Here is a 15,030-nt window from a genome sequence, read left to right as displayed (position 1 = left end):
CTCAGCTCCGCCAGTCGCGTTTGGCGCGCGCCCTGGCCCCGCCCCACCTCGTCAGGGCGGCCAATCCCCCGCCGGGTTTGTGAGATTCGAGCGGTGGGAACGTACCATTGCTAGGGAGCGGGGGAGGAGCCGAGAACGTGAAGGGGCTGTGGGGGGGAACCGCGTCCTTTTGTTGTTCGCCGCCGCGCCTGTCACGTTCCCGTTGCAGTCGCTCTCCTCCTCCTCTCCCCCTCTTTCAGAGCACCGTGGGCCCGGCGGCTGGAGCCTCCGCTTCCCGCCGCCCTCCCCTTGACCCCGTGTATCGCTTTAAGGGAACAGGACGGGGAGGGGGGTGGGCTTGCCCGCACGCGCTCCTCCTCCCGCCCCGCCAACTGCTCCGCGCGCGGGGTGGGGCGGGGCCGAGGCAGCGGTAGCTGCCAAGGTGTGCGCGCGCCGCCGCCTCCGCTTCACCCGCCCCCTCCCGCGGCGGGCAGGGTCGGGCCGCGCCGAACCGCTTCGCTCCGCTCCGCGCTGGCAGCCTGACGGGTGGAGCGCGGCGCCCCCCGCGGCGGAGGCACCTCGGGCCGTGCCAGCCCTGCGACCGCCGCCCCCGGAGCAGCATGAGGCGAAGGCAAGTGGGGCGGCGGGGTCCCGCCGCCGCCGCCCCTCGGGAGGGGAAGAGAGGAGGGCGGGCTCCCGCGCGGCGCGGTGCGGCAGGTGGGGTGGCCGCTGCCCGGCCGCGCGGGCGCGGGGAGGCGTCTCTCGTGGCGGCGGCGGATCCGCTTCATCCCTTGGCATCGCCCGGGGAGCGGCCTGGCGCGGCGCCCCGGGCTCTGGCAGCGGCGCGGGGGTCTCTGCGCGGCGCCGGGCCGGGGCGGGGGCCGTGCGGGCCCGTAGGGGGCGGCGGCGGCTGGGGCTGGCACAGGGCGGCAGGGCACAACCGCGAAACCCGATCCCCAGGGCGGCCCGCAGCTGGGCGGCTGGTCCTTGCCGGCTCCCTGACCCGATTACACGGCTCGGCGCCGGGAAGGAACGAGGCGGTGGCCGCCGGGCGCCCGCCTCGGGGTCCCCCGAGCGCTCCCTCGCCGGAGGCGGGTGGCTCGGTGGGGCACCTCCGTCCCCTCGTCCCGGGCTGGGGACGGCTGTAGGAGGTGCTGTGGTGGCGGCGGTGGCTGTAGGAGGTGCGCGCAGGCTACCTGCGGGAGGGCGGAGGGGGCGGCCTGCGGCGCGGGGTCTGCCGGAGCCCCGTCCTCCCGGGCGGGCGGCAGCGCTCTGCGCCGCCGGCTTGGTCACCTCGGGGTGCCCTGATGGCGTGCCTCTCCTTCTCCTCGGCTTTATCGCCGATAGCTGCTGCGCGGGTTGCGTTACACCGCGGGTAAACTTTACAGAGATGACTACCACAGTCTCGTAAAGTACTCCTGCTGCTTCCATCGTCAGATGGCTTGTGACACCCTCGTAAGAGAAATTGCATATACCGGCTTCATTTTATACAGAATTCTGCTTGCCTCGCAGACCTAAGCCTTTTTATTGTTATTCTAGGTATGTTCAGTACAAGGGATGTCCAGCTTTCTAACAGTTTTGTCTCTGTTCTGCTTTTTTTTGTTATGATACAGACTTAATCTCTGTAGGCTGTTGCCCTAAGATGTGTTTAGGGTGTTGGAATATTTAACAAGGGTAACTGCTTCTAAACATAGGGTTCCTTCTCTTATTATAATAAAAACCTGCTTATGCATTCATTGTAACAGCTTCATTCCACATTCTGAAGAAGTCATCTCTTACTTCATGCAGTCATCCATTTAAGGTTAGTGCTGTGGAGTAATCAACAATAACTTTTGTTGAGATGGAGGAATACTTCTCAAGTCTGGCACTGCAAAAATTGCCACTTCCTTTGTTGATTCTGTTGTACTGCTTTGAAAGGCTAACAAACTGAAGAATCTATGGGAAATCTTTTTGAGTGTTAGGCTTTAGGCTTAACATTAGGGTTCTTAGTTATTCTGCACTGTAAATGTAGTGGGTCGGTACTGGTATAGGGGGCTTAGGGGAAGCTGAGCAGATAAATGGCCTCTCGCTGGACAATCTGGATATACAGAAATTGACTGTCCGTTAGGGCCCTTTTTAGTTACAAACTTTGAGAGTTACAAGTTAACCGAGTTTAAAAAAACCCAGTGAAGTTATACACAGTGAAAAGATTTTCTGTGTATAACTAAGAACTTACTTGAAATAGACTTCTTTTCCCAATAGTTATGCTGACACCTCTTTCTGCATTTCTTTTAGAGAATGTACTTATTCTACTTACTTTCCACTGTCACATTTTCAGCACTTGTGTTTGGGTTGGTTGTACTGCAGGGATGTGTTTGGTAAAAATAACTCGCTGCATGGGAATTAACTTCTTTAATCATGGGAATATTTCTACTGGTCTAAGAGTCTGTGAAAGCTTACTTGCACTAAACTAGATTTAGAGTTAGACTGAAATTGGCAGTGTCCCTTTAAACCAGCCAACAGTCCACTGCACATTCATCTGCAGCTGAAAATGAAGTCGTGCTACAGTTAAGAAAACAGATATGTTTGTATTTAGCTTGCAGCTTGCTAAAGTACTTGTGTCCAAGAACACAGATGGATATAACTACATATACTAGACTTGTATTCATTCATATCTTAGATTACAGTTGGAAGGTACACCTTATAGCCAGTTGGTGAAGTTGGAAATCCTTTAGTTCTTAAATTAATGGACAGGGGAACTCCTCTGAAATGTTACAGCACAACCGTAAAGATTTTTCTTTTAACAGTTATTTTTAAGTATTTGTGTAGAAAAAATAACTAATAGTTATGCTGATTATGAATTACATGTATCTGAATTTCAGTTTTCAATAAATTTGAATACAAATCCTGTTCCTAACTAATCCTGTGTGTTAAGAAAGGATCTGTAAATAGTATGTGACTGTATATTCCTGATGTAAACCTAAACACAGCTGGTTGAGGTCAGGATGACATTTTATTCTAAGCTTTCTTGCCTCTCTGGGTTTTGAATATCCTGCAAACATGCCTCACATGAGAAATCTTAGTTATTTTGCAGGTGCAGGTCTCTTTTGATAAAGACTACAGCACTGTTACTTTTCCATGAGAGAGCTTGAGCTATTGTTGTACACATGGTAATGCAGAGCTGATGACATGTTGCTTTTGGAGAAAGCTGAAGCAGAATTGATCCTTAGTTGGATGTGCTCCTCTCATCTTGAAGGATTTCAGAGTGACTTATCAGTCACTTAAGTAATCCATGAATGGATTAGTTTTTTTTTTTCCTCCTTTGCAAACACAAGGGCTGTCTTGCCAATGTAATCTTAGAGTAATATTCAGGGTAGCTCTAGGTAAAGGGAGAGCGAGAACTGTCCGTGCTGCTGCTGTCTGTCTGTCTTTGGTAGAGACAGAAAACTTCCACTCTCTTTTGACTGTGTCACAGGAAATTGCCTGTGAGAGCAACAGCAGAGCCTGTAGGTGGACTTTCTTTGGTGTTACAGCTTTTGTGCTATTACTGTAGAGAAGGCTTAGGCAGCTGTGGTAACAGGTTGGTCAAAACTTTTTTCTGCCATGCAGCTTCCAGCCCTGATGTTTTAGGAATCTTTTCTCTGCCACTTGATCTACATCTTAACAGCCTGGGGTGGAAAAATCCTTTCATTTACAGCTGGGGCTAGGGCTACACTACAGTCTTCCATCAGTGTAGCTGTCGATCAAGGGTATGATCTGTTGTGTGTGAGGTCCTCGCACAGATTCAATTATATAAGTAAAGCACATGTGTGCCATTAGGACTTGTCTTAACACTGTGGTCTGTTGTTAATATATAGATGTGAAATGCTTTGCCAATATACTGTATGACTGTTCTAATACTCCTGAGATATTCCTAGCGCGGATGTGATCTGAGAGAGTTTTCCTGGGTGAGGGCTTTTACTGTAGCAGATCCTAAAGATAATCTCACCTTTCATTTAAAAAGGGGAGGAGGGGAAAGTTCCCACTGGTAAATCCAGGAAGTGGCTTTTTACATGAGCTCCATGAGGGGAGCCTGGCTTGCATTTTCTTAGGTCTCCCAGCAGCACTGGAGCCTAGAACTGACCTTAACCTTGCAAACTAGCAGGATGTAACTGAGATGTCAGTTACAGAGATGCTGTTCACAATTTAATAGGTGGAAATAAAGCAGCAGCGATACTGATCCGGTGTTCATGCTGCTATTTGGAAATGATGTGAGAAGATACAAGGGGCAGGCACTGTTTATTTACTAGGAGGGGAGCTCAAAACAGTGGAGACAGAGCAAGGGGTAAGCTAGCATAGGAACATCAAATCACCACCCTTTCCTTCCTTTTTCTCCCCCTCCTTCCCCCAGCTGAATGACATCTTCTGTTGTAATTGCACAAGGGAGAGGGAGAAAGGGAAAAGTGCATCTGGGAGAACTCGGGAATTCTCTGAGGAATGAGGTCTGCATGTAAATGGTGTTTGTGAACGATATGAAAACATTTGGATTCCAAATGCGTGGGACACGCAGTCACCAAATTATTTGTTGTCTGTTCCTGCAGTCTCCTCCTAATTTTGAGGTAGTTGGAATAGGTAGTTGATAGGGCTCTAACAGCATTTGGTTTCTTTGTGTAAACAGTAAACTGACATGGATCATAGCTCTTCTCATTCTCCTGCCTGTATTGTATCTTGATTTGAAGAGACACTGTGATGCTCTTATGTATGGAGCGTCTGTGATAGAAATTCAGTGCCCAGATACTGGAAACAATTTAAGGAAAGGAAGGTTGCTCCCTGTGTGGGCAGCCTCTCTTCTGACACCCCCTTCCCCAGCCCCACTCCCCTTTTTCTTTTAAAGTTTAAGCAAGCAGCAATTATTTGGCTTGGTAGCAAGAGGAAACTGAGGGATGTTTTTCTTTCTTTTCTGAGGTATTGAAATTGACTCAATTCGAAAGTATTCAGTGAGACTAGGAAAGGAAATGCAAGTTCTTGCTCTTCATACACAGCCATAAATTAACAATAGAATTATTTCAGTTTCAGGAAAGAGGAACCTATCTCATCCCACACTTCCTAAAGAGAGTTCATAACTTTTCTGTTAAAGGTGTGCAGTAGCAGCATAGCTTCTTGCTGAAGACAGAAACCTGATTGCTCCAATGGAGATCAACTGCTCTGCAACTGTTGTTTTTGCAATAGACAACATGAGAAACTGCATTTCATTTTTGAGAAGGGGCACTGAAGAAAGCTATGGAAATTGTGAGGAAAACCTTTTTACTACATTCTTGTCTCTCTCAGCCTGTCATCTCTGCCTTCTTCCCAGATCTTCATCTGGGTTATATGTTAACCTTTTTCATTTTTTATCCACAACATCTTTGAGATATGATCTTTTGTGTCTAGCCACATGGTTAAAACTAGTCTAGGCTGCCCTCACTTTCTGTCTGGATTTCTTTTTGACAACTGTTCAAAACAATGACCATTTTTACTGAAAGTGTGGATTGTTTTTTTTTTTGTCTGCCGTTAAGACATTTAGCAAATCATTCCTATGTAGGTCCTACAACTACACACATAAGCTAATTTTCTTGGCCCTTTTCGACTGTTATCTAGAGTGGCATACTGTGGAGAATTTGACATGTAGTCCCTCCTAACTGCTGCTAACTTTTAGGCATTCACTAAAGCCTTGTTGTAGTCTTCCTTTACCTTGTTCATCCTGGAAGAGGAGTGACAGACGGATGCTTTTCACCCATCATGAAGAAGGGTCCCATAAACATCTACGGAGCTACCTCATCTTCTGCCTTCAGAACTTCAGAGAGGTTCTTAATGCCCTCCCCTGCCATGAGCTGACAACCGGAACAGCCTGGCAGTAGACTGGAATGGGCCACTGAATAGGCCTGGAGTAGGCCACTGCTTAGCTTTATGAGTGGTTTTGCCTTTTTGCTGTGCTCCCTTCTTCCTTTGGATCCATTTGTCCAGCAATCACCTCATCCGTTGAGTTGGAGTCCCTGTGTGCAAGAGGTGTGTTTTCTTGTTCTGCTCCTATGTAGCATGTTACGTACTGGAGTTCTAGTTTAGACTGGTGATTTCAAACATTATTGTAGGATATAAAACAAAGGTAAAATCTTGCAGTTTTCTGTGCTGACTGTTTCCAACATCAGTCCAGGGATATTTGTCTTGTGTTATGGGTCGTCTGCTGTGTTTGCCTGCATTAGGATTCCAGTTGTACAGCTTAATTAAAATCTGGGAAATAACCCACTTATTGCATCAACTTCCTCTTTGGCCAGTAGGAAAATTGTTCTGTATTACTGCTTTCTGCCTTGCTGTTTGGAAATAATTCCTGTGAATCTGCAGTGCTTTGAAGTGAGGCAAGGCTTGCTGGGAGCTGATGTGGTTGAGGGAAGAGGACGTTTCAGTGCATTGAAGACTTTTAATAAATCTTATCCTTTCAAGCTTCTCTTAGTTATATCCTTTATCATCATGGCTGCAAGATGCTTTGGAATGAACTTTGGATGGCGCATCTGAGGAAGTCTTAGGGTATAATCATCTACTCTTCTAAGTAACTTTTGAACTAAAGTAACTAAATGGATAGCATAACTTTTTTAGTGACCTCCCTTTAAATTATTAAGATCTCTTTACCCTCAGTCTGTGGGGGGACTTCTCACTGGAAGTTAAATTGTATGCAGAACAGCAGCATTTTTGTGGGATCGTATCTTGTTATCTCTGCCATGCAAGGAAAAGTGCTTGTGGCCATGTGAGTCCTATCTAACATTTCTATCTTTTTATGGCCTTGGTGGAACTGCCTTGGTTTAACGGGGTGGTTGGGAGGCCCTTCTTGCTCTTCTCTTAGTCTTTCTAAATAACGCCGTATATACTTACACAGCTGTTAAAAAGGGCTTCTCCTGGGTCCTGTGAGAAGGATAGTGTAAACACTGCTCCATTTTTGTGAGATACTGCAGCTTGTAGTGATTTGCACCATTTAACACTAGCTTACGTTTTTTCAGGGTTCATTAAAGAAATGAATCTCAAGGCAACAGGAAACCAAATTTGGCTCGAACCCAGTTAAAGAGCACAAAACCAATTGATATCTATCCAGCGATACCATATCGTAGACTACTCTGAATCTCATGTTGAGAAGTGTCCTCCGACGCTTGCAACATCATGGTTGTGACTGAAAAAATGAAGGGGAGGACAGTAGACTTTCTCATCTCCTCTGTGGTGTGGTGATCTGCGCAGAAATGAGGAATGGAGGCAGGTGTTTGCCTAGGAGTCTTACTTCAAACAGTCAAATCCAAGAATGTTTCACTAATATCCTTTTTTTTGTAGGAGAAAATTATTTCTTTAATAACAGTCTGTGTGCATAGTGTATGATACTCCATCTGCTATAAGCAGAGTTCTGCTCAGTTTGAGAAAGAAAAGCCAGATTAGGCTGTGTCAGGAAGGGTAAACAGTTTTGGGGAGCGTGGCATGCTTTTGATGATTCACTTAGCCACGCTAAATCACTAATTAAGCAGGGCTCCCATTCAGAATTCTCTAGAACTGTGCCTCTTTCTGCATTGATTGTAAAGAAAGACTGCTTTGGAGTTAGCCTTTGTGTATAGTTTCCTTGGTGAGCCTGGGAAGGCCAGTGCCTTGCACCTGGTATTTCAAGTTTCTTCTAGATCTCATAAGTGTCATTTGTCTTGCTGCTTATAAACAGAATCTAAACGTGTGGACTTTCCAGGGAGAGTAGGACTGCTTACACATCCAGGAAATGTAGGAGAAGGCTGGGTGTCAGTAATACCTGGCCTGCTTCCAGTACCGCAGAAAGAGAGAAGTTTGTACATGTGAAAATGGAGGAGCTATCCAGAAGGTGACAGCATCAGTAGCAGATATCCCCTAATAATTCTCCACAGACAGATGGGCTACAGCTGAGCCCATCAATGTACGTTATATTTTTCTTGTTGCTTCTGCATTACATATAATGCCTGTTGCATTGCTCATGCCTGGAGACCCACCCAGGACTCTGCTGTGCCAAATATTGTATTAAAATATAGTAAAGAAGTCCCTGCTCTAAGATTTTTTTTTTTCTTTTGCTTAAACAAAGCAGATGAGAGTGGAAGAAAGCAGATATGATTTTTCTGTTGATGTTTAGAATGACAAATGCTGGGAAGTTTTGAGTTCAGCATATTGAATAGAATATTATTTGAGAGTGTATTTATTTCAGGATGTGAATCAACCTTCAAATCATTCAGTGGGACACTTCTAAAGCTGCAAAATATAAACTCTGTGGGCTTATGAGGAGGTATGTATCTGTGAGAGGTATATATTTGTGTCATCTCAGAACCTTTGTCTTGGAATAACCAGTTTGCATTCAGGGCAAATGTCCCTGGCACATCCTCCCTCATGTTTAGCCCCACTCAATGTGGTCAGGCTTCATGACATTGTGTGGACTTGCTTCTGAACTGTCCCTCAGATACCTCTCTGCACTCATACCACACTTGTTCCCATTTCCCTGGTCTCGTATCCTACCCAGACAGTAAGTGATGGGACTTACTAAAATCAGAAGAGAGGGATAAAGTATTCCAGGTGGCCAGCTTGTATGCTAAGCCAATTCCACAGTCTACTGATATAATCCTTCATACAGTTGTGGTCATGAGTGTATTCACACACAGTGTGGTTCACGAGGGGAGGGAGGAGTCTCCTGATCCATGTTCCCTCTGGGACAAGGGGGAGATCTTCATTGATGAGTGTGCTGTGTGTACAACATGTAGCCCCTCTCTCATCTCCTCCAGGTCTGCTTGTTTGGGTTTGACTGTACTTTTCCCTCCCACCTCTTTTTGTACCCTTCCTACCCAGTGCCTCCCCAAGATGCAGAACCTTCTTCTGGCCACGGTCAGACTGACCTTCAGTAGCACTGGCGAGGGAGTCTGGCATCCCAGCAACAGTGGACTGTGTTTCTGGTATCTTATCCTTGCATCTCAGGGCATGGTGCCACTGGAAAACTGGCTTTTTGGGTGCTGTCAGAGAGCAGAGTGCACTGTTCAGGTTCGTTATTCAGTGTTCCTTCTGGTTTCCTCCTCTTACATGTTTTCCTTCCTTTAATCCACTGCCCTCTTTTTCTGTTTCATGTTCATTTTCTTTTTTTCCTTCCTGGCTGTTTACTGTCTTACCCTTCTTTGGTGCATGAAGGAGAAACTACTGAATTTTGTTAGCAATAGCCGTAAGCCGGTTCATAACAGGGGGAGCCAACAGGAACATAGAATGCGTCCAGGGCATGCCTCGTGGACTGGATTAGCTGGGCAGTTTGCTGTATTATTGTCTTGAAGGGGAATTGGTTAATGTTAATTTAGAAATAGTATAGTCTCAACTGTGATCTAAACCAGCTAAATTGCTTGGAGAGTATCACTTGAGATGTTTGCTTCCTCTGTAGGAGAATTCTTCTGCTAAGGTGCCCTTTTGTCTCATCAGTCTGGAGAGGCTTGTTTTTACTGCTGTGTGCTCTCTGGAGAGTTTATTTTTAAATAGTTACTGAAGCAACAGTCTTCTAAAATGCTGTAGTGTTGGGGTAGAAGGAATTAAAATGTTTAGTAATCCTCTAAAAGGGTAGATTGAAAAAATATATTTGTCTTTTCTATTCTCTAAGGCTAGCTGAAAGTGTTGGTGAAACTGTGTTCTAGAAGATGACTTGTTTACTTCATAATTTTCTTCCTCAAAACTCCTCTACTCTAGTTTAAATTGTGGACATTCCCAAACTGAAATATTGTCAAAACCAAATGTTTTATTTCAGGAACTGCTGGGCACTATCCTTCATTCTCTGCTATAAAAAGATGACTTATTTTCACCTGTGATGAATTCTGCCATCTTAAGATGAGCTGCATCTTGAGATAGTCGCCTTGGAACTGTAGCTCCCATGGAGCAATAAGGTGCTATTACACAAGCAAAATAACTACTTTTTCAAGGAGAAGCATTTTGTAAGTCTTCTTTCTTTGTGCCAAAAACCTGGGGACTTTACTGTTTACCCTCTGCCAGAAAATTTCAAAGAAAATGTTTTTCAAGAGGTCAGATTTCTTTATCGCGTTGTATACCTGCAGCATTGTAGCGGTTCTACTTTATATAATTTTCTTTCTTAATCTAAAGTCTTCGGATAAGTTGTGTCAGTACAACAGTTACACTTAATGAAGTTATTGTGTTCATTTGAAATCGTATCATGTCACTGATAAATCAGATGATTAATCAATGTTGCAGAATGTCACCTCCAAATATAAGGGGTTGTCTTTTTCCAAGTCCTTATTCCTTTACTGCTCTATTCCTGTATCTTCAGCTATCACAAAAGGCTCTTTGTTGTTCATTTGACTGTTAAACTACGTTTATTTTATGCTTCATCAAACTCTCAATGAGCTCAAGGTTTATAATATCAAAAGTCTGGATCTCCAAGAGTGAAAGAAGCTAACAGGTTTCGTAAAGCTATCGGGATCAGCCAGCATACAGGAAAACATCCCAGGCAGGCAAGACTTTTCTGATGGTAGAGGACAATGCTGGTAAATTCTTTGTTATGCATTCGTGCAAACCACGATGATAACTAACAGGCATTTCTCACAGTCAGCGTCTGCTGGTGAGTTCAGCTATTGGGCATAGTACTTGGGTTCTAGACTTCTAAGAAAGGAAGGCGTTTCAGAAACATGAAGTACAACAAAGCTAAAAGAGACGATAGTGAAAAGAGAGGAAAGGACAAGATGGCTGAGTAGGTTCAAGATGCATAGGTCAGACTCGACACAGCAGGCCAGTGCCTGCTGCACACTAGCTGGTCTCGGTTGTTCCTTTTCCTGTTGGTGTCACAACAGAGGTGGATCGTGAAGGGAAGACTCTGAAATGGACTGGGAATAAAGTGCTGGGAGATTAACACAGTAAATGAAGATGAGTGTTAATTTCTTCTGTTGGATTTGAGGATGAATTGCCTTACAATGCTGTGCTAGTTACGGCAATTCAAGAAACGATTCACAAGAGCGGGTAGCTGAATGTGGTCCTTCTAACAGCTGTCTTAGCTTAAGCTAGATTGGCTTATTTACTAGAATTGTGCTTCATTTGCTACAATGGCAATTGTGAATGCTCAGTTTTAATTCCTATGAATTGACTGAAGGGAGTCCTCTGACACCTGACAGAAGAATGGGAGCAGCCTTCAGCCTGTCTACGAAGTCAGACACTTTGGCTTGTATTTAGAAAAGTTTCTTTACAGTGGTATGGGCTAGAAGGTTTTTTCAGTGCTGTAAATTAAGTGCTAGGCTGTGTAACACAATCATGACATTTAGTGTTAAATTACACCAGATATTGCACAATTTTACTGGGGTTTGGTACTTGCTTCATCGTGTAGGCTCCAATATGGAGGCAGTATCCTTAATAAGTATCAGGGAATCTGAGAGCAAGTAGATTCTGTTATCCTGTTCTCAAATGCAGTAATGACTTAAAATATATAATATATTTTTTCATTTATAAAAAAACTGTATTCTCCTGTTTCCCCAAGTAGAAATGCAAAAGATATTAGTGTTCCCATTTGATGGGATAGCTCCTGCTGTGCATATTGGAGTTTATGCCACAGTTATGCGCAGCAAACACATCTGTCTGTGGAGTTTGTTATGACAGCAAAATCTTTAGGTGGTGAGAACAAGGTCATGGGTGTGAGATTAACTTGCATACAGCAGTCCTTGTTGTGGAAAGGAATGTTTGGCAGGCAGTAACTTTTTATAACCTGATAATATTCAGGTACTGCAGAAAAATTCTCCTTTCTGTGAAGGTCTTAAAAATGGTGGAGATATGAACCCTAGCCACCTCCTTGAACTCTGGGTTTAAAGGGGCTTTTCTTCAGAGGTGGAGGGGGGAAAAACATGATGGACTGACCAGGGTTTTGGTAAGCATATTCTAATTTGTGACAACTTACTAGGCACTGAAACTGAGCAGCAGCCCATTGCTGGAGTGTGTGCTCACCTGCAGGATCTAGTTGTTTTATCTTAGAATGATTATGGAAGGCTAGTGGTGGAAATGAGCTGTGACCTTCTCTCCCAGGCAAAGCCCTGACCATAAGGAGTTAAAACTTGGAGAAGAATGAACTGAGGTCAGCAGCACGAATAGTCTGTTCAGTAAATAATTTTCTTTGCATACTGACTCCATTCTTTCACTCATTATTTGCTCCACTTATTCTTTTCCCTTTCTACATGCGCGCGCGCACACACGTACGCGTGCAATTTTTTCTGGCTTTATTATTCTCTCTTGCCCTAGTTATCACCTTCCAATGGCCACTTGTCACTGTGACCCACCCCCTGGCTAAGGGAGCTGTAGGTGATAGGTTTACTGTGAAAGAACCACCCTCAATCTGGGATGGACACCTATGTTCAGCTTAGAAGATGCAAGGCTGTTTTCCAGCTGCTCCTGCAAGTCTGCTTGCTCTGAGCACTGCAGTGGCTATACAGAATGCAGCACACAGGAGGGAGAACACTATTCAGCCATACACAGAAGAATTAAGAGCTGTTGCCCGCCTTTTTTCCCCCTTGGTGGCAGGTTGTGAGCCTCTGGGTGAGTGAACACCTGGTACGTGGCATGCGTTGTTCCAAGATTGGTGGGGAAATCCATAAAATAGCCGCGCTGTTACTGAGAATTTGGGTAAATGTAGGGCGAAGCATTGGTTAATGCTAGAGTCTGCAAAACATAGCAGGCTTTGACGCTAGTGCTTGGACGTGATGCTATGAAAAGAGAAAAAGCTTTTAAGGGTCCTGTATCTGAGGATCCACAGAAACTATCTGGAGGAAAAAGTAGGATTTTTGGGGGTTGAGTGACCTTGAATGCCTGCTCCGGTGAAACAATCCATGTGTGACTGGTATTTAGGAAAGTATTTTCTGGGAGGCCCTTATGTTAGGGGGGAGCAGTTTAAATGTCCTGCATGTGTTCAAAGATCTGTTTTGATTTTTCAATGAAAGTGTAATAGCTGCTGCTTGTCACCTTTGTATGTGATCTTGTAAATGCTGCTATCCCCAGGCTCCTGAAAGATGTGCCAAATCTCTTTTTGTGAGTATTAAATTGACTTTAAAAAGCTCCACAGACGGGATGAAATAGACGCTTAGCGGGCATACTGTAGCATGGCAACTATTGAGAAGACAGCCTATGTATAATCATAAGTATATACTTTTAGGTTGGGGGGAGGGAGGCTTTGGTTCTGCACCACTTAGCAATCTACAGTCCAATAATTCTTGCCTGCTGTTGGAGCGCAGCCTCTGTGTTCCTTCCTTTTCCCTTAGGGCACTGTTGTCTGCTTCATTCTTCTGAGATTTTTATGCTTTCTATTGTGTTTTCTTAAATAAAAAGGCAACTCTAGAAACAAACAAACAAAATTCCTTTCTTGCTTGACTTGTGCTTTTCACTTACAAAAATGATTTTCCTTTCCCTGGTTTGGCACATTATTAAAACCAGGACTTTTGTCAGCTAAGCTCTGTTGCTGCAGAGCCAATGGGCTGAAGTGAATATAGTGCTTGCTGTGAGAGTTGTGTGTTTTCCCCTTGGTTTAAGTATTGATAGTAGCAAAGTTACTGATCTGAAGATTCTAAATCAAGACAACCGTTCATTGTTCTCTAAACAGACTTTAAATACAGCTTTGCTATAGCTACATTGTTCAGTGAAGTGCATTCCTTTTCAGTAAATAGACAGGCTTTAAGGCTCTCAGGTTCTTCGGATCTGAAACAAAAGAAGCAATCATTAAAGCTAAAACCAAGAGGAAAACAATTAGGAAGAGGGGATTTTTAGGAGTGTCTTGGGCACTGCCCCTGCCTCCAGCTGCTTGTTTTTTTTTATCCTAGGGTGCTGTGTCCTCTTCTCCTCCTCTTGTACACAGCACAGCTGTCTGGGTGTGCGTAAAGAGTCTGATCAGAAAACTGATCTGGGTTTAAAAATAGCTGTGTTAGAATAAAAGTGAACCTGGTCAGGTTTACTGTGAAGTCCCATAGCTGTTGTAATGGCATTACTAGTCAGGTGGGTATGATTTGGTGGTAAAGTGAAGATGGGGCTACTGTCGGTGCTTCTTGGAGTATGGGAGGAAGCACAGTCAATGACAAAGAAAAGTTGTTGCTTGATGGTCTTGTATTTGGGAGGACATACTTGATACCTGTGGAGAAAAGGGAGGAACATTTTCAAGAGAAGTGTTAAAAGGCTATATCTTCTATGAAAGAAAGAGGCAATAGATGCAACTTAATAAAGGAGAGAAAATACAGCTAGTGGTTTGATGAGGTGCCATAAAATCACTATCTGTTGAACCATTATTCTTATTTTTCTGGTGTAGGGTTTTGGTTCTTAGGCTTGTGTTCTGACCATGTCCTGTGTCTCTAGGGCCCTGACTGAGAGAGGGATGGAGCAGTACTACTGAGAGAATGTAGTAGTTCTGTTAGCTGCTGTCTTCTTCCCCTCTTCACTTCTTCAGGTGACCTTGTGCACTTGTGAACATGGTCGCTTCTTCTGCCTGTATTAACTGGTTTTATAGAGGAAAAATTACCTCTTTCTGTACATGAACTCGTAATATTTGTACTGGCAAAATACATGCTAGTTTCTCGTTCTCAGTTACTACTGAATATGTGAAAACCTCAAGGCTTATAATAAGTGAAGAAGTGACTGCATTTTCCTGTTAATTGGTGATTACGAGCAGCTTGGTAAAATGGTTGGAACACTAAAAACCTGTGGTTTTGATTTTTTGTTTTTTTTGCTAAAGCTAGTTTTCAGATTGATATTCCAGGTACCCATTTGGGTTACACTGAGATGTTTCTAGCCATGTGGCTCCTGTTTACGATTCTTTCCAAGGGCTTTGCACTAATCCAGAAGGGCACCTTTTACTGTAGTGTGGCCTCAGGATGGTGCTTTCATGTAAAAATAAGTAGGGGCGACTGTATATCAGGTCTTGTTTGTGAAGTGGTTGGGTGGAATTGACTTAAGCCCTCACTGTACTAGGAGAATGAAAGGAGGTGATTTGTCTCACTGCTTAAAGATGAGCAGCCACTTTCAGGGATGGAGTTTCTTACCTCTCTGCAGAGACACTTCAAATAAGATGCCTTGCCTGCT

At 44.4% G+C, this 15,030-nt stretch overlaps 1 protein-coding gene across 1 annotated transcript in view; it reads left to right on the top strand.

Annotated features, from left to right (window-relative positions):
• The first annotated feature begins 446 nt into the window (after positions 1–446).
• Positions 447–15,030, top strand: part of MICAL3 (microtubule associated monooxygenase, calponin and LIM domain containing 3) — a 164,971-nt gene continuing 150,387 nt past the window's right edge. The window contains exon 1 of the mRNA XM_075159550.1: positions 447–610. The gene's annotated coding sequence lies outside the window, so the exon portion shown is untranslated. The remainder of the gene's footprint in view (positions 611–15,030) is intronic.

Source organism: Calonectris borealis, chromosome 1 (genome assembly GCF_964195595.1).
Source record: "Calonectris borealis chromosome 1, bCalBor7.hap1.2, whole genome shotgun sequence".
NCBI lineage: Eukaryota > Metazoa > Chordata > Aves > Procellariiformes > Procellariidae > Calonectris > Calonectris borealis.
The sequence above is the reverse complement of the archived record's forward strand: the minus strand, read 5'-3'. Positions and strand labels throughout refer to the sequence as shown.